Source organism: Apodemus sylvaticus, chromosome 8 (genome assembly GCF_947179515.1).
Source record: "Apodemus sylvaticus chromosome 8, mApoSyl1.1, whole genome shotgun sequence".
NCBI classification, from domain to species: Eukaryota; Metazoa; Chordata; class Mammalia; order Rodentia; family Muridae; genus Apodemus; species Apodemus sylvaticus.
The window spans coordinates 43,399,850-43,424,340 of record NC_067479.1 but is presented as its reverse complement, the minus strand read 5'-3'; positions in this window follow the sequence as shown (position 1 = coordinate 43,424,340).

Genomic DNA, 24,491 nt, shown 5'->3' with positions numbered 1-24,491 from the left:
TCCAAAGTTCAAAGTTCCTTCTGAGATTAATCTAATGATGTAATTGTAATCCCCAAAGCAAGACAGGAAACAAGTTGGGCAAAGTGTAAACTCTGCATCTCCATGGCTGATGTTAAAGCAATTCAGACCTTCAATTCCTTTTTCATTTTCATTGACTATACCATGCTTCTTTCTCCAGGGTTGGTTCTACTTCCTGTTAGCAGCTTTCCTCAGCAGATAGCCCACAGATATGGTATCTAGAATATCTTGGGGTCTCCAATGCAACTGGAATGTTACAGCTTTTTGTTTCAACATCTGGGATCCATACCTGATATTCTTGGCTCCTCCAAAGGGCTTGGGTCACTTTTCCACTTCTAACCTTTGTAGCATGCCAAGTGCAGGTTGATACACTTCACTGCTGCTACTGTTCTTGGTGATCATCCCAAGTTACTGACATCTCCAATACAATGGGGACTGCCACTGCAACTAGGATTCCCCATTAGCCTTTCATAGGCTCTCTTAGTGGTGCCAAACCTTACTTCCTTTGCATGACCTCTTCAGTCCTGGGTCATGTAGTGCAACTTAGGCTGCACCTTCCCCAATGTCTCTCACAGCACCAAGGTTCAGTTGCTCTCCCTGACTTCTTCATACCTTCAAAACAAGTATTACCTAAATGATTCTTGCACATTACCAAGTACAACTGCAGAATGAGGTACAACCTCGGCTATCTCTGGAATGCAGCATCTTTGTGCTCTCAGAAAACACTACCATGAAGATTTGTACTACCATGCCTGGACTTGAATTTAGCTAGTAGGATCTTACCCCAAGGTAACTACTCCCTTAATTCAATGTAATATACTTGAACACAGGATTTAGCTCCATTTCACTTCCTGGCTCCCATTTAATTCTCAAACCATATACTTTATATTTATCATTTCTTCTAAGCATGTATACTTGTTAAAAATGCCCTACATGAGACTTAACCAGCAAACAAAGTCTCTGCTGTAATTTTTGACAACTGCCTTTGTCAATGCAATTTATAATATAAAACTCTTTACCTTAGCCTCAGTTAGACTCTTCAGACAAGGGCAAAAAGTAGCCACAGTGTAAACCAAAATACCATTAAAACTGTCTCTAGGTAACATACTAAAATTTTTCACCACTGAATTTTCTTGGGCCAGGTCTGCACAGTACAAATCATTCACAACAAAAAGACTGTTATATTACTAGTAGGATGATTAAGTCCCACTTAAATCATTACACTGCTTTTCCAAACCAAATTATCCAAATCCACATTCTTTTAAACAAAGGCATTATCAGACTTATCACAGCCATACCTACTCCTAATATCAACTTCTGTATTAGTTAGGGCTTTAATCCTGTGACCAGATACCACAACCAATACAACTCTCATAAAGGACAACATTTAATTGGGGCAGGTTTACAGGTTCAGAAGTTCAGTCCATTATCATCAAGATGGGAACATGGCAGTGTCCAAGCAGACTTGAGGCTGGAGAAGTTGAGAATTCTACATGTTCGTTGTACAGAGCCATATTGGGGCAGTCTTGCACTTGGTCAGAGTTTGACTTTGGTCAAGGTTAACTTCTCCCAGAAAGCCAGGATCCTGCTCCACCTAGGGTGGAGTGCTTGAAGTAAAGGTTAAGTTCATTGTTCCTCCAGGTCTAGGAATTCCTGAATTAAACAGGTGACCCACCCAGCTGCCGGAGCAGTCAAGACGAGGACCTCCAAGAGAAGCTAGACAACTTCCACCGGAACTCAGCCTGGAGTCTGGGGGGAAGGGTTTGCCCAAACTGTTAAAAGGTCTGGCGCCATTAAAGTTTCCGGCTTTGATCAGTGAATATTGTCTTAGCCGCACTTCTTTTCGCCCCTCTTCCCTATTTATTCCTCAGCTTCTGTTCCAGAAACCCACTTCGTAATAGCTGCAGGCAGCTATGGGACCCTACAGTTCGTATAGAGGTTACTAACAGAATACTAGCTTCCTGACAGCTAGAATAAGGGTCTTAAAGGCCACACTCACAATGACACACCTACTCCAACAGGGACACAACTTTTAATAGTGCCACTCCCTGGGCTAATCATCTACAAACTGCCACAAAGGAGTGCAGAAATTTGCAGTTCAAATTATTCTGGCGATATACATTTATTTTCTCTTTCTGAACTAGTTCTTAAGTTGATGATATGAAAAAATACATTTGAATTGCTTCTTTTTTAATATCTTCATTGCTGAAATTAAAATACAATACCCTCAAAGTTATATGAGTACGTGTGTATGTGATATATAAATCTAAAGATATAATACACCTGAAACTTTAAGGTTATTGATACAAAGAACTCTCTTGGAGACTTTAATTTCATTCTAATATAAATTGCACTCCTTTATAGATATTTAGAATTTTACAAGTTTTTCATTTGTACTTCTATTATTATGTGTTTCATTTGACTAGCATTATCTGTATTTTCTTCAAATAACACCAAAACAAATATTCTTTATCTTATTTTTCTAGTTGCTTCATTTTCTTACAAGTCTATGAAAATAGCCAGAGGCTGGAAAGAACCCAGATGTCCCTCCATGGAGTAATGGATACAGAAAATGTGGTATATATACACAATGGAGTACTATTCAGCCATTAAAAAAAGTGAATTTATGAAATTCTCAGGCAAACGGATGGAACTGGAGAATATCATTCTGAGTGAGGTAACCCATTCTCAAAAGAACACTCCTGGTATGCACTCACTGATAAGCAGATATTAACCTAGAAGTTTGGAATACCCAAGACACAATTCACATATCAAATGATGCCTAAGAAGTAGGACGAACAAAGTATGGATCCTTGGGTCCTTTGTAGTAAGGGAAAAAGAATACCCACAGAAGGAGATACAAAGACAAAAATTTGAGCAGAGTCTGAAGGAAAGGATATCCAGAGACTACCCCACTCAGGGATGCATCCTATATACAGTTACTAAACCCAGACACTATTATGGATCCCACCAGTGCTGGCTGACTGAAGTCAGAAATAGCTATCACCTTGGGGACTCTCCTAGTGCATGACAAATACAGAGGGGGGTATTCTCAGCCAGCCATTGAATTGAGCACATGGTCCTCAATGGAGGAGCTAGAAAAAGGACCCGAGGAGCTTAAGGAGTGTGCAATGCCACAGGAAGAACCACAGTATGAGTCATCCAGTACTCCAGAACTCCCAGGGACAAAACCATCAACCAAAGAGTATACATGGAATTACATATGGCTTCAGACACATCAGCAACAGAGGACAGTCTTGTTAGATACCAAAGGGAGGAGAGGTCCTTGGTCCTGGAAAGACTTGATGCTGTAGTGTAGAGGAACACCAGGACAGGGAAGCAGGGGAGGGTTGATTGGGGAAGGGAAGATTGCTTATGGGATTTTCAGGAGAGGGGGGAACCAGGGAAGGGGACAATATTTGAAATGTAAATAAAAAAATATACCTAATAATAAAAAGAAAGAAAAAAACAAGTCTATGTATTTGGGGTTTTATTATCTTTCTAATGTAGGTGGTTTTTTAAAAGTCTTTAATGATTTTTCTCTACAGACCACTATACATGCAAATGTTCAATTATCATTCAAAGAATAGTATGTGGCTTGATGTTCAGTTTTTCATAGTTTAAGAATGGTTCCTTAATGCCTAATTTATCATCACATAAAGTTCAAATTTTGTAGCCTGAATTATACAATTCTGTATGCAGACCATCACCTATAACATTGGAAAGGCAAGACTTTGCTAAAATATATGTTTCATTCATTTTAATCCCTTTTCCAAATAATGCCCAGAGCAAATCTCACATTGCTATATGGACTTTAAGCATCACCTCAAATATCATTCTCCTGGGTACTATCTCTTTTAGCTCTTGCATAAGTATATTTCTCACTATCATATTAGATTTACTTTATTCTTGCTCCAATAAATAACAACTTTTATATTCACATTTGATTTTCTTTTGTCACCTACTGCTTCTTATATTAGTAATGCCCAGTAAAATTTCATTAAAGGACTAAATAGATGGAGAATCTTATTCAGGTTTATTAAGAACTTTCAGCCAAGGGTAAGCAGAGAGACACAAATTTTAGCTTTATATTTTCTGTGCCTAGAGAGAATAAGAAATTAAAATGGGACAACTTGTGAATATCAATAGTAAACATGTAGCTTGGCTAGTGTCTATGTGATAGCCTATTTTTGTGCCAGCTTTCATTTAACATGAACACCAAAATTTGTGGATATATAACCACTGCATGTCACATGTTTTAGTTTATCACCACACTGTGATTAAATTTTCCCACAGTGATGTTGCCATGTTGGTGCTCTAGCATTATAAGCATGTTATATAAAATTTGAATCGCAAAAGAAGTCCTGCTTTTTGATACTAGGTTGTATAGAATATAGTGTTTTGAAACTTGATAAGCAAATAATCTGTATGTATCTAATAATTTGCCAAAATGGTTTTTATCTGACCAGATTCAACATAGCATAGAAGTGTACATATTTTTATAACATATCATTATTTAGAAGTCCTTATTTGAAGATACATTGTCATTTTTTCTTAATCTCCTTTTCTAAAATGGAACTCTCAAATTTTTAACTCAAAAATAGAGGTGAAACAAAAATTAATAGTTATTATGTTTTCTTGATCTGAGGTTTTCTTCAAACAATTTCAAGTCCATTAGTCTATGTCTTTTTATTGGGGAATTGAGTCCATTGATGTTAAGAGATATTAAGGAATAGTGATTATTACTTCCTGTCATTTTTGATGTTATCTTTTACATTTGATTGGTTATCTTCTTTTGGGTTTGATAAAAGAAAGTTACTATCTTGCATTTTCCAGGGTGAAGTTTCCCTCCTTGCATTGGTGTTTTGCTTCTATTATCCTTTGTAGGGCTGGGTTTGTGGTAAGATATTGGGTGAACTTGGTTTTGTCATGGAATATCTCGGTTTCTCCATCTATGGTGATGGAGAGTTTTGCAGCGTATAGTAGTTTTGGCTGGCATTTGTGTTCTCTTAGAGTCTGCATGAGATCTTCCCCGGGATCTTCTAGCTTTCATAGTCTCTGGTGAGAAGTCTGGTATGATTCTGATAGGTCTTCCTTTATATGTTACTTGGCCTTTTTCTCTTACTGCCTTTAATATTCTTTCTTTGTTTAGTGCATTTGGGGTTTTGATTATTATGTGACAGGATGTATTTCTGTTCTGGTCCAGTCTGCTTGGAGTTCTGTAGGCTTCTTGTATATTCATGGGCATCTCTCTCTTTAGATTAGGGAAGTTTTCTTCCATAATTTTATTGAAGATGTTTACTGGCCCTTTAAGTTGTAAATCTTCACTCTCATTTATGTCTATAATCCTTAGGTTTGGCCTTCTCATTGTGTCCTGGATTTCCTGGATGTTTTGGGTTACAAGCTTTTTGCATCTTGCATTTTCTTTGACTGTTGAGTCAATGGTTTCTATGTTATCTTCGGCATCTGAGATTCTTTTTTTGTTGTTGTTTTTTTTTTTTTTTTTTTTTTTGGCTTTTTTATTTTTATTTTTATTTTTTTTTAATATTTTTATTTTCTATATTCTTTGTTTACATTCCAAATGATTTCCCCATTCCTGGATCTCCCCTCCCCAAATGCCCCATAAACCTTCTTCTCTCCATCCATTCTCCAATGACCACTCTCCTTTTTTTCTCTGTCTTTATATTCCCCTCCAATGCTAGATCAATCCTTTCCAGGATCAGTACCTTCTCATACTTCTTCATGGGAGTCATTTCTTATGCGATTTGTGCCTTGGGTATTCAGAGCTTCTGGGCTAATTAATATCCACTTATCAGAGATTGCATTCCATGTGTATTCTTAGGCATCTGAGATTCTTTCTTCTATCTCTTGTATTCTGTTGTTGATATTTGCATCTATGGCCCCTGATTTCTTCCCAAGGTTTTCTATCTCCATAGTTGTCTCCCTTTGTGATTTCTTAGTTGTTTCTACTTCTATTTTTTAGATCTGGGATGTTTTTGCTCAGTTCCTTCACTTGCTTGTTTGTGTTTTCCTGTAATTCTTTAAGAGATTTTTGTGTTTCCTCTTTCATGACTTCTGTCTGTAGATCAAAGTTCTCCTGTATTTCTTTAAGTGATTTTTGCATTTCTTCCTTATTGGCTACTATCTTTTTACCCATATTCTCCTGAATTTCTTTAAGTGATTTTTGTGTTTCCCTTATAAGGGCTTCTAGCTTTTAATCATTTTTCTCCTGAATTTCTTTAAGAGATTGATTTATGTCCTTCATGTGTTCTTGTAACAGCATCATGACCAGTGATTTTAAATCCAAATCTTGTTTTTCTGGTGTGTTGGGGTATCCAGGATTTGCTGTTAAAGGAGAATTGGGTTCAGATACTGCCATATTACCTTGATTTCTGTTAGTAACGTTCATACATTTGCCTTTTGCCATCTAGATCTCACTGGTGGTAGTTGGTCTTGTTGTCAATGCAGAACTCACCTGTGCAAGCTGCCTCCCTGTGGGCAGCCTCTGGGTGCACTGCACTGCTGGCCCTCTGCAATGCTTGGGGACAGGGCAGATGGGCCAGGCTGCTCCAGATCCAGAGGTGGTGACTGAAAGGCTCTTGCCAGAGGCCTCCGGATGGATCCTCCGCTCTGCTGGGTCAGAGGGACTCACCAGAGCAAGCTGCCTCCATGCTGCCGACCTCCGGGTACACCGCTGGCCCTCTGCACTGTTTGGGGATGGGGCGCATGGCCCAGGCTGCTCCTGATGCAGAGGTGGTGACTGGAAGCTTGAAACAATTTCGAAATGACTGGCAGCAGCACTGGACACAAATCCTGATCTACTGGGTTTTGTTTATGTTTTTGTTTTTTTTTTGTCTCAGTATACTCCCAGGTATATTGCTGTATTTGTTTCACTTTAGAATATAGTGATCAAAACCCTGAGAAATGATTTAAGACAATATATTCCTTGTTTTGATTAAGCACCATAATCATAACTGAAGGGAACTTATGTGAAGAAAAGTCATGATCACTTACACTTCCAGAGAGATAACTAGGATCCATGACAGCATGGAAGTATGTTGGAAGAGACAGAAGCCACAAGTTCACATTGATAACTACAGGCACTAAGGCAAGTGTAAATTGGAAAGGTTTCTACGCCTTATACTCTCAAAATTAGTGTTAGTGATGCATTTACTCGAGTAAATCACCTTCTACATCTCCCACTATCAAAGCCACCATTTGGGGAAGAATATTTAAATACTCAATTCTCCCTGAGAGGCTTATCATGAAAACCATAGTAGCTATGAAAGGTTTGTTTTGGTCAAATGTTTGAAATTCAAGTCCTAGGCAGAGAAGGTAAAGCAGTGTAAATATGACAGGTATGAGGCTGGTGATTTAGATCTTGATGGGTATCTTGGTTTGACTCTAACCCAGCAAAGGAAAGACAGGTATGATAAGAATGTCATGTCTCTGAGAAAGAAATCTAAGAAGATATCAAAAGATGGAAAGATCTCCCATCTAGGAGGATCAGTAGGATTGACATAGCAAAAATGAACATCCTAAGGAAAAGAAATCTAGAAATTCAATGCAAATTCCATCAAAATTCCAGCACAATTGTTTATAGACCTTGAAAGAACAATACTTAGCTTCAAATAAAAAAAATCAATCTTCCACAATAAATGAACTTCTGAAAGTGTTACCATTCATGATTTCAAGATAAACTGCAATGTAGTAGTAGATAAATAAATGAAAATATATAGTATATGGTATTGGCATAAAAACAGACAAGTTGACCAATGGAATTTAATTGAAGATGCAGAAATAAATCCATGCACATATGGACACTTAATTTTGACAAAGAAACCAATGTTATATAATGAAAAAAAAAGGATTGTCAAACATTGCTTGTCTACTTAGATATTTATATGTAGGAAAGTGCAAATAGACACATATCTGTTCTAAGTAAATATGGATTGAAGACCTCAACATAAAATCAGGTACACTAAACCTGATAGAGGAGAAAATGACAAATAGCCTTTTACAGAAGATCAATCATGTAGACTCTAAGATCAACAGTTAAAACTAATAGAAGCATCTGGGTTCTTTCCAGCTTCAAAGGAGGAATGGATACAGAAAAGGTGGTATATTTATACAATGGAATACTACTCAGCAATTAGAAACAATGAATTCACAAAATTTTTAGGCAAATGGTTTGATCTGGAAAATATCATCCTAAGTGAGGTAACCCAATCACAAAAGAATACACATGGAATGCAATTTCTGATAAGTGGATATTAATTAGCCCAGAAGCCCTGAATACCCAAGGCACAAATTGCATAACAAATGACTCCCATGAAGAAGTATGGAGAGGGTCCTGATCCTGAAAAGGATTGATCTAGCATGGGAAGGGAATATAAAGACAGAGAAAAAGGAAGGAGGTGATTGGAGAAGGGATGGAGAGAAGAAGGTTTATGGGACATATGGGGAGGGGGGATCCGGGAAAGGGGAAATCATTTGGAATGTAAACAAAGAATATAGAAAATAAAAATATTAAAAAAAAAAAACTAATAGAAGCACTTGGGAGGCAGAGTCAGGCGGATTTCTGAGTTTGAGGCCAGTCTGGTCTACAGAGTGAGTTCCAGGACAGCCAGAACTATACAGAGAAACACTGTCCCAAAAAACCAAAAAACCAAAAAAAAAAAAAAAAAAAAAAAAAAAAAAAAAAAAAAAACTAATAGAAAAGAAAGGGGGGAAGAGCTTCAAGTACATGGACACAGAGGAAAATTTCCTGAACAAAACATCAATAATTTATGCTCTAAGATCAAGAATTGACAAATGGGACCTCATAAAATTGCAAAGCTTCTGTAATGTAAAGGACACTGTCAATAAGACAAAATAGCAACCAACATTTTTGGAAATGATCTTTTCCAATCCTACATCCAATAGGACTAATATTCAATATAGACCAAGAAATCAAGAAGTTAGATGCCAGAGAACCAAATAGCCCCATTAAAAATGGGGTACAGAGCTAAACAAAGAATGCTCAGCTGACAAATACTGGATGGCTGAGAAACATCTTAAGAAATGTTCAGCATCCTTAGTCATCAGGGAAATGCAAATCAAAACAACCCTGAGATTCCACCTTGCACTAGTCAGAATGTCTAAGATAAAAAACTCAGGTGATATTGTTGGTGGGACTACAAGCTGGTACAAGCACTCTGGATATCAATCTGGCAGTTTCTCAGAAAATTGGACAGAGTATCTAAGAACCTAACTATACCACTTTTGGTTATATAACCAGAAGATGTTCCAATATGTAATAAGGACACATGCTTCACTATATTCATAGCAGCCTTATTTGTAATAGCCAGAAGCTGGAAAGCATCTTGATGTCCCTCAGCAGACAAATGGATACAGAAAATGTAGTATATTTACACAATGGAGTACTACTCAGCAATAAAAAACAATTAGTTCATAAAATTATTAGGCAAAATGTATTGAACTAGAAAATATCCTGAGTGAGGTAACCAAACCAATCACAAAGGAACACACATGGGATGCACTCATTGATAAATGGATTTTAGGCCAGAAGCTCAGAAGACCCAAGATATAATTCACAGACAACATGAAGCTCAAGAATAAGGAAGACCATTAGGAGGTAGAACAAAATACCCATGGGAAGACATACAGAGACTAAGTGTGGAACAGAGATAGAAGGCAAGACCATTTAGAGACTGTCCCACTTGGGGATCCATCCCATATAGAGTTACCAAACCCATATAGAGTTACCAAACCCAGACACTACTTGGATGCCAAGAAGAGCTTGCTGACAGGAACCTGATATAGCTGTCTCCTGAGAGGCTCTGTCAGTGCCTACAGAGGGGCACTGCTTTCAGTCAACCATTGGACTGAGCACAGGGTCCCCAAATGGAGGAGCTAGAGAAAGGACTGAAAGACCTGAAGGGGTTTTCAGCTCCATACGAGGAACAACAATATCAACCAACCAATACCCTCAGAGCTCCTAGGGACTAAACCAACCAAAAAGTACACATGGAGGGATCTGTGGTTCCAGCCCCATATGTAGCAGGGGATGGCCTTGTTGGACACCAATGACAGGAGAGGCCCTTGTTTGTGAGTACATTACATATACAACATATACAATGTTTGTCACAAAAATTAATGTAAGAAAATGCAATAAATGTGAAAGATAGCTAGGAGAGGTTCGTGGGACAGATCAAAGGAGGAAAGGAAAGAGGGAAGATATAATTGTAGTCTAATTTCAAAAGAGAAAGTATGTGGCAAGCACTTTATTAGCTGAGTCTTCTCCCCCTACCCCGTGCTACCTGGCTTCTTTAACTGAATGATGACACTCAAGTTTACCTTGATCAGTCTAGACTCATTCCTCAGCATAACCACATGAGGTGAATGAAAAACCAGAGAATTCACATTTTCCTCAGGCATTAGATTTATCTTACAGGATTCAGAAAGTGAATATAGAATTTCCTCACTTTTAGCATGCTGCATTAGTGTCAAATATAACTCCCACAAAATCCAGTTTTCACACCTCTTATGTTCAGCTCAACATTGAAAGATATATAATGTTTAGTCCCTAGTCTATAATACTCAGTGATTAGAATTAAACTCAGAAATACAAACAGTGAATCACACATCAACAAGTTAGAAATCTAGTTAATATTGGCTTTTGTTTTCTCTTCAATGTATACACCATAGACATATTTAGAAAAATTATTGCCCAACACAGAAAAGAAGCAGAATATGATAAAAAATGAACATAAATTTAAAATTATTTTAGTAAGTCTGAGCACTTCTTCACAATCACTGCTGATGTCCTGGTATTAACTTATTGTCATGAACTGTATTTGCAAGGATCTAATTTCCAGGGACTCTTGAGAAAATCTTACATTGAAACAAAACTCAGTATATGTTCTTTTAAGTCAATGGTAAGTGCTAAAACAGATATTAGATGCTATACTTTATTAGAAATGAAATATATATATACTTCATAGATTGGTTAGAATTGAGTGTGCATATCCTGAAGTCATATGCTTTTATTATAAAAATGTTCATGGTTAACATTATTTGTTCCAGTTTATTCAATCAGCATCCTCTTTAAAGTTATCCAGAAAAACTGGAAATTTCCTTGAATAATGTTTGCAAAAAGAAAAAAAAACATAATAAAGTATCATAATATGAAAAATAATGCTGTGTATAAACTACATATGTAGTTTATATTTAAGTAGATCAAAATTTGACACAATAACTGCCATGTATTATGCTCTAATTTAAGAACAAATAGTTCTTAATTTAAAGTAATCCCCTTTTGATATTTAGTATTATGTATGCATTGGTTCAGAAATTCAATTGCACTGTTTATTGGCAAGTTACAAATGTCATTAAATTGCATCTACCATCTTGAACCAATGCAGTGAAAATTTCAAGTACAAGCAAGAAGACATTCTGCTCAGAAAAATTCAACTATGATTTTCAGGAAAATTAAGCAGTCAGAATAAAATAAAATATTTTTGCATGATATAAAACTAAATTCAAATGTTCATATATGTATATATATAGAGAGAGATAGATAGAGATAGATATATAATTCATCATTTTAAGCTTTTAAATAGTAGCCATATATCACTAGTATCATAAATTTTGTTTTAAAAAATGAACAATATGCATAAAATTAAATTATTTAATTTTATCATTAAACATAATAACATCATAAATAATAATTTTGACACTTGTAAATGTTAGTGTGTAAGAAAGGTGTCCAGTTATATAAATCAATTGAAGACAAAACTTACTTAACTAAGGGCAAAAATGTACTCTTTTGACTATTTACCATCAGAAACATTTTATTATGCTAAATATTTATGACAAAGCAGTAATAAAGAAATTTATTTGTAATTTAGCCTGTAATCATGAAAATTTAATCATTTGCTATTATTCATACTGATCAGAAAAAATGTTATCAGCGCCTGTCATTTGAACCAAAGTAACAACTTAACAACAAAAATATTGTAAGTTCAGCATCAAAAGTAAAAATCCTAAGGGCAAGTCTCACAATTAACAAAGTCAATAATATCGCAATCTGTTTTCCCTATGACAATTATTCATACACCGCACTATAACTTAAAAGCAGGATGAAAAGTTATCTTTTCCCCAAAAAAATACATATAGCTTTATTTTAGATTTAAGATTTTTATAGACTACTAAAATCTGTGAAATGGAAAGAACAATCTATGTATCTATGTATCTATGTATCTATATATCTATGTATCTATGTATCTATCTATCTATCTATCTATCTATCTATCTACCTACCTATCTACCTACTTTCTACCTACTTATCTATACTTATTTTATTTTTTACCATCTAGTCATTAACCCCCTCCAGATCCACCACCCTCCAACAGTTCCTCATCACATTACTCCTCCCGTCCTGTCTCCAAGAGGATACCCCTCCCACAGGTCCACTACCTGGGGTTTTAAGTCTCTCAAGGGTCAGGCACATCTTCCCCACTGAGGCCAGACCAGACAGTCCTCTCCTGTATATGTGTTGGGGGTCTTGGACCAGTTACTGTATGTTGCCTGGTTGGTGGATCAGTGTCTGAGGGATCTCAGGGGTCCAGGTCAGCTGAGATTGCTGGTCTTTCTATGAGGTCGCTCTACTCCACAACTTCTTCCAGCCTTTCCTTAATTCAACCACAGGGGTTTCCAGATTCTGTCTATTGGTTGAGTTTAAGTATCTACATCTGTTTCTGACAGCTGCTTATTTGGCCTCTCTGAGAGCAGCTATGGCAGCCTCCTCTCTGTAAGCACACCATAGCATCAGTAATAGTGTCAGGTCTTAGAGTTTTCCCTTGAGATAGACTTTTGCTAATTGTGAGGCTTGCTGTTAGGATTTTTTACTTTTGATGTTTGGGCTTGTGACTGAACCTTCTTTTCCTTGGTCTCTTCTCCATTTTTGTCCCTGCAATTCTTTTAGACAGGAAAATTCTGGGACATAGGTTTTGACTATAGGATGACAACCACATCCCTTCGCTTGATGACTTTGTACTGTAGATGGACTCTACAACATTATTGGGCATTTCGTCTAAGGTCCATCTCTTTGAGTAATGAGAGTTTTTCACCTCCTGTGTCTCTCTACATTTTAGAGGGTTTCCCCATTTCACACCCCCTGAGGTTGCTTCTCACCTGTTTCCAGTTCTTTAAGATGATTTATCTGAAGATGAAGGGAAATTATTGACAAAAATTATAAATGTAGAAATATCCTTTAGGGCAGCTTAGAACATGAGACTAACATCTCATTCTTTAAAGGAGATATCAAAGTCTGCATGCTAATAGCCTCTCAGAAGATGGCCTACTGGGAAAGAAAACAGTATTTGAAAGACTATTTTCAGAGTATATAGGTTTTATGTCAATTTAAATGGGAATTACACATAAGATGGGCAAATATTTCATTAGTTTGAAAAATATATATTTTATTCAAACATAAAGACAAAAGATAAACCAAGCTTTTGCAGATACTATAAAAGTGGAAATCATGTTTTATGCACATATATTATATAAAGTACACATGTTTGTATAGCTCCTGCTTTTAATAAATGTAACTCATTTTCAAATAACATAAAGGAATATGAACTTTTATTATACCCTATTGTGTCATATTTTTATTATCTCGCAAAGTATAAATCTATGAAAATAAGAAACTACCCACATAGTAATGGGCATATAACTAATATATGAATTACTGGGTACCTTTTATTTTTAATATTATATATTAATACTAATAAAATATCACAAAAATAATATCTTATTTTTTACAAGATAATTCTACAAGATGAAAGAAAGAAAACTAAGAAATTTTAATATGTCAGTTACAGTAATTTATCAGTTAAAAAATAAGCCCAAACTCCCAACCCTAGATCTTAGCCCAATATTATTTTTATTCAAATGGTTGAGAAAATCTTAGCTTAATTCCATGGATCATGAATGATTACATACATACATACATACATATATGAACACACACACAAATATATATATATTACAAAGTGGAGGACATCATTTGGGATGTAAATAAATAATGGGAAAAAAAGAAAGAAAAAAAAAAGACTTGAGAGAAGCAGAACCAAATAAAGCAAGGGACACTAATCTTTGTTGAAAGTTGCTAGATTTCTCCATATGACATATATTGATATTATAACTAACAAACAAAATATGACAATTAGTTCTCTAGTAAAAATGGCCAGTTTATAAATCAGATGCATACAAATTACAATATACAGACTGAACAGTTGCATTTATTTGTATATATGTTTGCAAAAACAATTACAGTCAAAAGAGGTCATGAAGTTTACAATAAGCTATCGGGAAGTGGATGATTAGAAGGAGCAAAGGAAAGGAGGAAATAGTATAATTATATTTTAATTTCAAAATTTAAAAATAATTAAAATATAAGCATCACAAGAGTATTTTAGGGCCAGAGAGATGGTTCAACGGTTAATAGCTCAGACTGTTCTTCCATTCAATTTGCAGCACACACATAGTCGCTCATATTCATCCATAATGGGATATGATGCCCTCTTCCGGTGTGTCTGAAGACAGCTACAATGTACTCATACTCATATATGAAAGAAAGAAAGAAAGAAAGAAAGAAAGAAAGAAAGAAAGAAAGAAAGAAAGAAAGAAAGAAAGAAAGAAAGAAAGAAAGAAAGAGAAGGAAGGAAGGAAGGAAGGAAGGAAGGAAGGAAGGAAGGAAGGAAGGAAGGAAGGAAAGAAAGAAGGAAAGAAAGAAGGAAAGAAAGAAAGAAAGAAAGAAAGAAAGAAAGAAAGAAAGAAAGAAAGAAAGAAAGAAAGAAAGAGAACTCCTAGAAAAAAATCAAGAGTATTTTAACCAATTTCATATAAAATTATTTAATCAGGACAGTTTTTAGATAATTTTTATTTCATGTGTATTGGTATCTTGCCTGCATATCTCTATAAGCATCTTGTGTGTGACTGATGCCTACAGTGATCAGAAGTTATCTTGCAACTTTATACATTAGAGACAGACATTTGGTATGGTCCCTGGACGCAGCCTAGCTTTTACTTTGGAGGGAGTACTTTCGGCGTTCAGGCTCTCATATGCTGATATAAACCTTAACTGCTTACCTGGTTTATATGAGCCTCCTATGAACTATTCTCCTTTAGGAGTTTATGAACCAAGACTGCTTCTGTGGGAATCAGAGAACATATCGAAGGAGGTACCTCTTTTCATTTATAATAAGTGCTTTTCTATAAACAGTGTGTAGAGCACTACTGCAAATGCATGTAGAGATTTTTTTCCTCAAGAATATTTGTTTAATTCTTTTGGTATATATAGAGGTCTATACTTAGTATATAATATAGCACTCTGCTCTTAGTATTATTATATATTAAAATTACTTTTCTATTTATTTTTTCACGTCATAACCACCAGTGCAATGACATTCTGGTCACTTCAAATCCTTGTTTTTCTCTATTTTTTAATTTGCTAGCCCAACATGCATGATGTTCAACTTTCCCTTATGCTATTTGTGCATTTCCCAGGGAGATATGTATAATCAAGACCAATATTTTAATTGTACTTATTTTTGTAAGTAAATGTTATGTATTTCTCTTCATATGTTGTGAACATTAATCTCCCTTCAGATATAACTTTCCTGTGCTTTGTTTTGCTTTCCAGCTTTTAGGTTGCCATTATTCTCAGTAAATTTTTGTGCAATGCTGAAAAGTTTTAGTTAAAATGAAATCAAATGTATGTATATTTTCCTAATGTGACGTAATTTGCATATTTTTTTTTTTTTAACTTTTAGCCTACTTATGTCTTTAGTTCCTGTATACAGGATAGAGTACGGTCATATATTTTAGTCATTGTTACCAGTTCTATTTATTTCTTATACATAAAATACGATGGTAGCGATGCAAACTACTGAAAATATCTCCAACATCCTAAGAGGCTGGAACTCTTGTCAGTCCTCACAGCCAGAGTTAATAATGTATTTTAACATCACTTAAGATTCAGACTTCTAGAGTGCTGTCTACTCAAACTCTTTATTTAACCTGCCTTTAAGAAAACAGTGCAACAATCAGCCTTGCTTTGGATATCTCATTCAGTGAGCTTTTACAAATGAAGCTAATTCACAGCAATAATCTAAATTATGTACTCTTCGATTTACTAACCCAGAAAAGCTCATCTGTATCATTTGCTATAAGCAACAAATTTAGACTTTGGAAGCAACTTCCTAGAATACATCAAAAAGAGTGAAAGCAGCTATTTATGGATATTGATTAATGAAAATGATGTTTGTTGTCTGAGTCAGTTTGGATCCATTAGAGTAAGTGACTTAATCCCTTATAAATCTCTGTTAAAGGACAGATCCAGGTCTTTCAGCTGATATGATACAATCCGTTTTGTTCAGTACATACAGAGCCAAAACTTTTGTTAGGAACAAACACCCCTCATAGACACACACAGTTCATTCAATAGGCACACATTTATCATGTAGTCACAGGGATAAAAAGGACAACCTTCAGATTGATATAGATTCAGACTCATACAGTAGATAGAGGGCAGAATGCAGGGATTATACAGTGTGGAATTAAAATCTTGGTTTGCTTTTGGTTAAATGATTTCAAGTGGAATTCTTTAATTTCTTCCTTACAGCAATACTGATGTATTAATGATTCAGAGCTAATCACTCATGTGTTATCCATAAGTATAAACATGCAGGGAGTCTTTGTAGTGCACAATATTTGCTCTTCTAGAATCAGATTAGTCTTCAGGTACAATTATTTATTTTTCAATTTCAAAAGTTTTAGTAAAAAAAAATCAGAAATGTACTTCTAAAAAAATCCCTAAATTATTTAATTGACTAAAGGGAATATTTTTAGGAATTCATCTTCTAAAACTGCACACCTGTTCTGAAATATATGTTAAAAATTAAAAAAGAAGAAAACAACAAAAAAGCCTTTCTAGACAAAGCCAACTACTAAGAAATACAAATAAACTAATGAATAAAACAAAATATTAATTTATCTGCTTGGAAACATAACATTTCAAACAGATGTAAGGTTATGTTCAGGCTGAGTGGCTCATTCATTCCTCTAATAAGTTACATTTCAATTCAAACCCTCTAGAGATGGTTTAGTGAATACTTGAGTTCTAGAAAACATGGTTAGTAATGTGATTTGAAGTTATAATTTCAGGCTCTGTCAACTTGATGCACACATCTCCACCACAGTCTTATACTTGGCAATGATACAAGGTACGATAGCATCTTCCTGACAAGGCAGTTTAAGCACTCCATGGATTTTTACCCTTGTAATCTCACAATTTAAAGTTTCTGTATAGACTGTGTCCTTCAACATTGCATTATCTTATAATTTCATTTTCACTAACATGTTTTTATTTTTCTTATTAAAAAGTTGCATTTTTAATTAATTATTTTATTTATATACATTTCAAATGTTTGTCCCCCTTCCTCATACCCTCATCCAGGAGCACCCCACATTATTCTCCCTTCCCTCTAAGAGGCTGCTCACCCATAATTCACCCCTCTAGCATCCCCCTTTTCTGGAGCATCAAGCCTCCACAGGACCAAGCATGTCCCTTCCCACTGAGGATAGACTAGGAAGTCCTCTGCTCTATATGTAGTGGGAGCCATGGACCAGCCCATGTATGTTCTTTGATTGGTAGTTTATTCCCTGGTAGATCTGAGGTATCTGGTCAGTTGATACTGCTGTTCTTCCTATGGGAACACAATCTCATTCAGCTCCTTCATTCCCTCCTCTAAGTCTTCCATAGTGGTCCTTGAGCTCAGTTCAATGGATGGCTATATCTGCATGAGTCTCAATCAGCTGCTGGTAAAGCCTCTCAGAGGACCACCATGCCAGACTCCTGTCTGCAAGCACAATATGGCATCAGCAACAGTATTCAGGTTTGGTGTTTGAACAAGGGATGGATCCCAAGTTGGGCTGGTCTCTGGATGGCCTTTCCTTCAGTCTGTGTTCCATTTCTGTCTCTGTATTTCCTTTAGACAGGAATAATTCCATGTCAAAAGTTTGAGATGGGTAGGTGGCCCCATGCCTCAACCTGGGGCCATTTCTATTTACTAGTGGTTGTAGTCTCTTCAGATTCCATATCCCCAATGTTGGTCATTTCAGCTAAGGTCATCCTCATTGGGTCCTGGAAGCCTCTCACATCCCTGGGATATGGGACTTTCCCGAGGTTCCCCTATCCTTGACCCCATACTGCTGCATATTTCTACTCATTTTCCTGGACCTCTTGTCTTCTCTCTTGCCTATGCCCATGCTGGATCCTGTCCCCTTTCCCCCTCCCTTCTCCCACTCAATTATCTTCCTCCCTTGGCATCTCAAAATTATTTTGTTACCCCTTCTAGGTGGGATTGAAAATTAACAAGAAGCAAGTCCCAAATGCACTAATGTTCTATATTGACTTGTGTTCTTAGAGAACAGTCTTAAGATTTGTAAACAGATAGTTTAAAAATACACTAAGTAGAATTGGGGGAAGACAAATGACACGTTAATACATACTGTCTGAGTCCAAGATAGGAAGTTAGAGGGTTAAGTTACTATTCTTCAGGTATAATCTACTTTATCTATATGTACAGAGCCACATTGGGGAGTCACACCACATGGTAGGAGCTTGACATTAGCCAAGGACAATCCCTGGCTTCAGGCAGGAATTTGACATTGGTACAATAGGGAAGTAGGTTACAGCAGGAATTTTTATCCTAGGGTGGAGAAGCTCAGAGTGAAGGTTAAGCTCATTGTTCCTTCAGGTCTACAAATTCCTGAATTAAGCAGGTGACCCACCCAGCTGCCAGAGCAGTGGAGACAAGGACCACCAGGAGAAGCTAGAAGACTTCTGCTGGAACTCAGCCCAGAGTCTGGGGGAAGGGCTTGCCCAAACTGTTAAAAGGTCTGACCCACATTAAAGTGGGGGCCTTGATCAGTAAAATATTGTCCTGGCCTTCTTTCTTTTTGTCCCTTCCCCCATCTATCCCTCAGCTTCTGTTCCAGCAACCCAGTTCGTAGTAACTGCAGGCAGCTATGGAATACAACATATATATTCTGGTATGCTGTTGTAGTTACCTATATCATTTCTCTGATTTACATTAGAAAATAGCAGTTTCAGGAATAGTCTCTCATTTTAATAGGTTTTTGAAATTAACCTTTTACTTTGTGGATTCTGCAAGGAGAACATAGTCAGCATGGAAGTATATGGGAACCAATTTAAGATGAGAGAGATGTCCATATTTCAGTTGTTAAGATAGCTTTAAGCCGTGATAACATCCTTTCTTTCAAAATAAAAGAAAAAAATATATATTGGACAATCCATACATTTAAAATGATTGACCAAATATAGCACTGTGCCTTTCATATTTACTTATATTGAAGCTTTAAAACAGTAAATTACGAGTTTTGAAGGCAAATAGATTTGGTCCTCATTTTCAAACTTGTTTGTTCTGATATGTCCACAACTTGAGTTGGTTTTATTTTTAAAAGCTACCATTATAGATTTAGTATGACTCTTAATGTTCTTGATGTTTTGTTTCAAACATTCCAATGACCTATATTCATATATTCCTAAAGTATTTGATTTCTATGAATCAGAGAGGACTATAAAATCTCTTATGGATCAAAGGTATGGCAAAGTCATAAATTAATGTTTGCTGCCTTTATTTACCTAGTTAGAGAAAGAAATAGAAGTGAGCAATCTATCGACATGGCTAATTGAAAGAAATATTGGAAAAAGCAAAGTTACATAAATATACATATACTTTCTAGACAGGCAGATATTTTCTGTGAAATCTGTTTCTTGTATTAAATTCTTTAGATAAGACAGTTTCTATAATGTGTTAGATAATAACAGTATGATAGTTTTTACATCTTGAAAGAATTCAAATCTGTAAAGTAATAGAGTTGGCAACATTTTATTAGTGGTTATAGCATATGAAACTATTAACAGTATGTCTACATAGAGTACAAAGTAAATTGAAAGCTTTAACCAAAGCCATGGAAAATACAGCTATAGTATTAGCATAAATCTTACTGTGGTAAATTTTTTGATATTAAAACTTTTCTTAGGATACTTCTAAAATATTATTTTACTTTATTATGGAATATTACATTGGATTCAGAAGAAATACTAAAGTTTGGGAACAAACATATTTGATCATGCAATTCTGTTGGTTTTATAGTTTTTAATAATGATTTTGATGATGATGATTGCAATAACTCTATTGATAACTTTGATGATTGCAGACAATTATACAAGAAGCACTTGAGGCATGAATATCAAATAATTTCTAATCCAAATCCATAATAACTCAGTTTACTATTCATATTTCAATATCATAATATTAAAAATCATGCTAGAAATATTAAAAACTATGCCAAACTATATAATTTAGTCCTTATATATTTAGAATGTTTAAAAAAATTATTCTCAAATCATGACAGTAAATTTTTTACTTCCCCAAATTTTAGAATATTATTTTCTATATTTTTAATATAAACTCCTTAAAATTTTTATTTACTATGTTTTCCTTATCCTTGCTTTAGAGAGAATGGAGAACTTACAGTGAATTGTCCTTTATCCTCACTTTAAAGAATTGAGACTCCTATCTATTTTTTTTAAAATCATAATGTATGAGAGAAAACTGGAAACAATCAAGACCCCAACTGTTTAATAAGACATATTTTATCTTCCCCTCTTTGGTTACATAAGGTTTGCAGACATGATACCAGCGAACATATTGTCAATGTCAGCTCCTGAAATAAACAGCTATATTATTTTATTGCTGAACACTAACATGAGTCTGGTTATTATAAGCAGGTTCCTACCGCTCACATGAAACAAAAGCATCTGGTTGTGCCTCTGCTACCTTCAAGACTGGAAATGCCTGGATGGCAGACATCTTATAACAAGAGAGTAGTTTAGTAACATTAAGAAGTCATTATTTACACTCACATAGAAATGTTGAATGGTTGTCCAGAAAGATGTACAGATATTTATTTCAATTTTCCAGTACTGAAGGAAATTTCCATGTCCACATCTTAGGAAGAACTCAGCTCTGACATGAAATCCTACAGTTTGTGTCACCTACTGTGACAAGCATTATTTCTAGCTTACTAATATTGTTTAAGAACTGGAATCAGAAAAGATTCCAGGATATGTTCTCTAATCTTAAATAGATCCAGAAACCACTTCAGAGCATCCCCGAGACTTAGATATGTAATCTTAAAAGATGCTGCTGCTGCAAGCCAATTTATAGATCTGAGATTGTATGCTGTAATGCATGTTGAACACAGAAAGTAAATCGTTTCTACTCGTATGAACCCTATGGCAGGCCATTTGACTGGGAGTGACATAAATATTCTCAAATTGTTCAAGACTTTATACATTTATTACTAAAAATTTGAAGTTTTAACGGGTATTAGAAAAAGTATGTCAGTGGAAGTAGGCTCTGCGAGGTTAAAGTCTTCCTGCCATTTTGAATTTTCTCTGTGCTCTGTGCCTGTGGTTCAAGATGTAAGCTCCCACCTTTCTTATTCTACCACCATTTTTCTGCAGGTTGGCATGATGTCCTATCACTGTGTAATTTAACACTCTGGAGCCACAATCCAAAGGAAACTCTTTCTCCTGTAAGTTATCATGATTGTGGTGTTTACCAAAGCAACAGGAAAGTACTACAAGATGCTAGCATCTGAAAAGGTATATACATACTGTTTGCTCAGTATTCTAGCATCTCATGTTATAAGTGAGTAAATTAAGCATTTTTAAATTACTGCTTTAGTTGACTTCATCTAAGATTTTATTAAACCATAATCAAAACCTTTTAAGATTATCATTTTAAAGAATATTGAATTAATATTCATCAACATCTTACTTTTTAACAGATAAAAATATTCATTTTCTCTGAATAAATGATATAATTAAAGTACTTACATTTAAAATTCCATGCATTATTTTGTACAAATATATATTTTTTCAAGCAGAAAAATGTATCTTCATATTTTCACTTTGCAATAATTCATACATGCATGTGAAATAGGCTTTTTTAAAATCCAGAATTCCTGCACTGTTTTCAATAGGTTTGATATTTTTCTTTAAAGGTTAAATAAATTAGAATCTTAGGTTGTAAAAATATTACTATTCCCAAATATGTTTGTTTGAAAATACATATGTGGTAATATATTTATATAGGCACAAATATAATAGGAATGTAACTGTGTGTAGGACTGAGAATAACTTCATGGTAATATTAAAAAATACACAGAGAAGACAATATATATTTAAAAATTTAAATATATTAGAATTCTGTTTTCTAGTATGTGATTTCAAGATAAACATAGTACTTTCATGTGACAGATTTTCTATTTCTTCATGTTTTCCTTACATCCAACATCATTTCAACAAGCATCTGTTGATTACCTAATGATTGTAGAGAATCAGATAATTACTGAGTGGGTAACATCCAGTCTCATTTCTCTGGTTCTATAAAGTTTACATTATTTCCTCACATATGATTTAAGCCTAAAACATAAATTGAAAAAAAAAAAGAACCAAGTGTGGAAATTAATGAGTGATTTACAGATAGTAACCGAATACCAAATGATAAATGAATATGGATAGGAAAGGCTTTAAGTAAAAATAGGAAAAGACTCACAGAAAGTTGGAAAACTCTGGACTCTGGAACAAAACTAGGCATGTTAATATATTTTTCCCATACACTTCATGTAAGAAACTAACTTGTAAGAAAAAGACTTACTATTCTCAAAATGACAATTCATAATTTTATTTAAAACAAATAATTATATATTAGCTTTTAATAAATCATTTACATTAATCAGTAATCTGGATTCTACAACCCATGCACTGAAAATAATTCTAAATATTAAATACATGGGTGCTTTTAACATTAAAATTAATACAATGTAAAGGTTTACTGCCATGAAACTTAGAATCCAAAGCTGCATGAGTTCAGGTTTGATTTTTGATTTTTGTTTTTTATTTTTATTTATTTTTTTGTTATGGGTTCACTGTTTAGGACAGACAGGAAAACTATGCAGAAAATGAGTTCAAGAAGATAAAGTTATAGACAACCAGAGTTTCAAGAATGAATTATCAAGCACTTTTTGGACTGCAGAAAGTGAATAAAGGAGGCTGATTTCAGGTTAATTAAGGGCTCCTAGGGCAGATCTATACCAGGAGATTAGATTCACATTTGGAAGATTTCAAAGAACAGAAAGTGAAAACACACACACACACACACACTCCACATACACACTACTACCACAAATAGAAAACACTGTACTGTACAAGTGCCCCACACTCCATACATGCACACATACATCTAATTTGAATGAAGTTCTGGCTCTTAAACATTTTAAAGTCTGCTTCTTGCCTCTGTATCACTTTCCAATGAATTTTCTCTCAGGGTGTTCTGACAAAGCCAAGATCTATTATAAAAGACATAAAAGAGAAATATTTATGTTTTTTTTTTTAATTTTCTATATTCTTTGTTTACCTTCCAAATGATTTCCCCTTTTCCAGTTACCCCCTCCACATATGTCCCATAAGCCTTCTTTTCTCCACCCATTCTCCAATCACCTCCTTTTTCTCTGTCCTGGTACTCCCCTACAATGCTAGGTCAAGCCTTTCCTGGATCAGGGCTCTCTCCTTATTTCTTCATGGGAGTCATTTGTTATGCTAATTGTTTCTTGGGTATTCAGAGCTCCTGTGCTAATTAATATCCACTTATCAGTGATTGCATTCCATGTGTATTCTTTTGTGATTGGGTGACCTCACTTAGGATTATATTTTCCAGTTCCTACCATTTGCCTAAAAATTTCATGAATTCATTGTTTTTAATTGCTGAGTAGTATTCCATTGTGTAAATATACCACATTTTCTGTATCCATTCCTCCATTGAGGGACATCTGGGTTCTTTCCACCTTCTGGCTATTATAAGGCTGATATGAACATAGTGGAACATGTGTCCTTATTGCATGCTAGGGAATCCTCTGGGTATATGCCCAGGAGAGGTATAGCAGGGTCCTCCAGAAGTGTCATGTCCAGTTTTCTGAGGAACCACCAGACTGATTTCCATAGTGGTTGTACCATCTTGCAATCCCATCAGCAGTTGAGGAGTGTTCCTCATTCTCTACATCCTTGCCAACACCTACTGTCTCCTGAGTTTTTAACTTTAGCCATTCTGACTGGTGTGAGGTGAAATCGCAGAGTTGTTTTGATTTGCATTTCCCTAATGACTAATGATGTTGAGCATTTCTTTTTTTTTTTAATTTTTTTTTATTATTCGATATAATTTATTTACATTTCAAATGATTTCTCCTTTTCTAGCCCCCCCACTCCCCGAAAGTCCCGCAAGCCCTCTTCTCTTCCCCTGTCCTCCCACCCA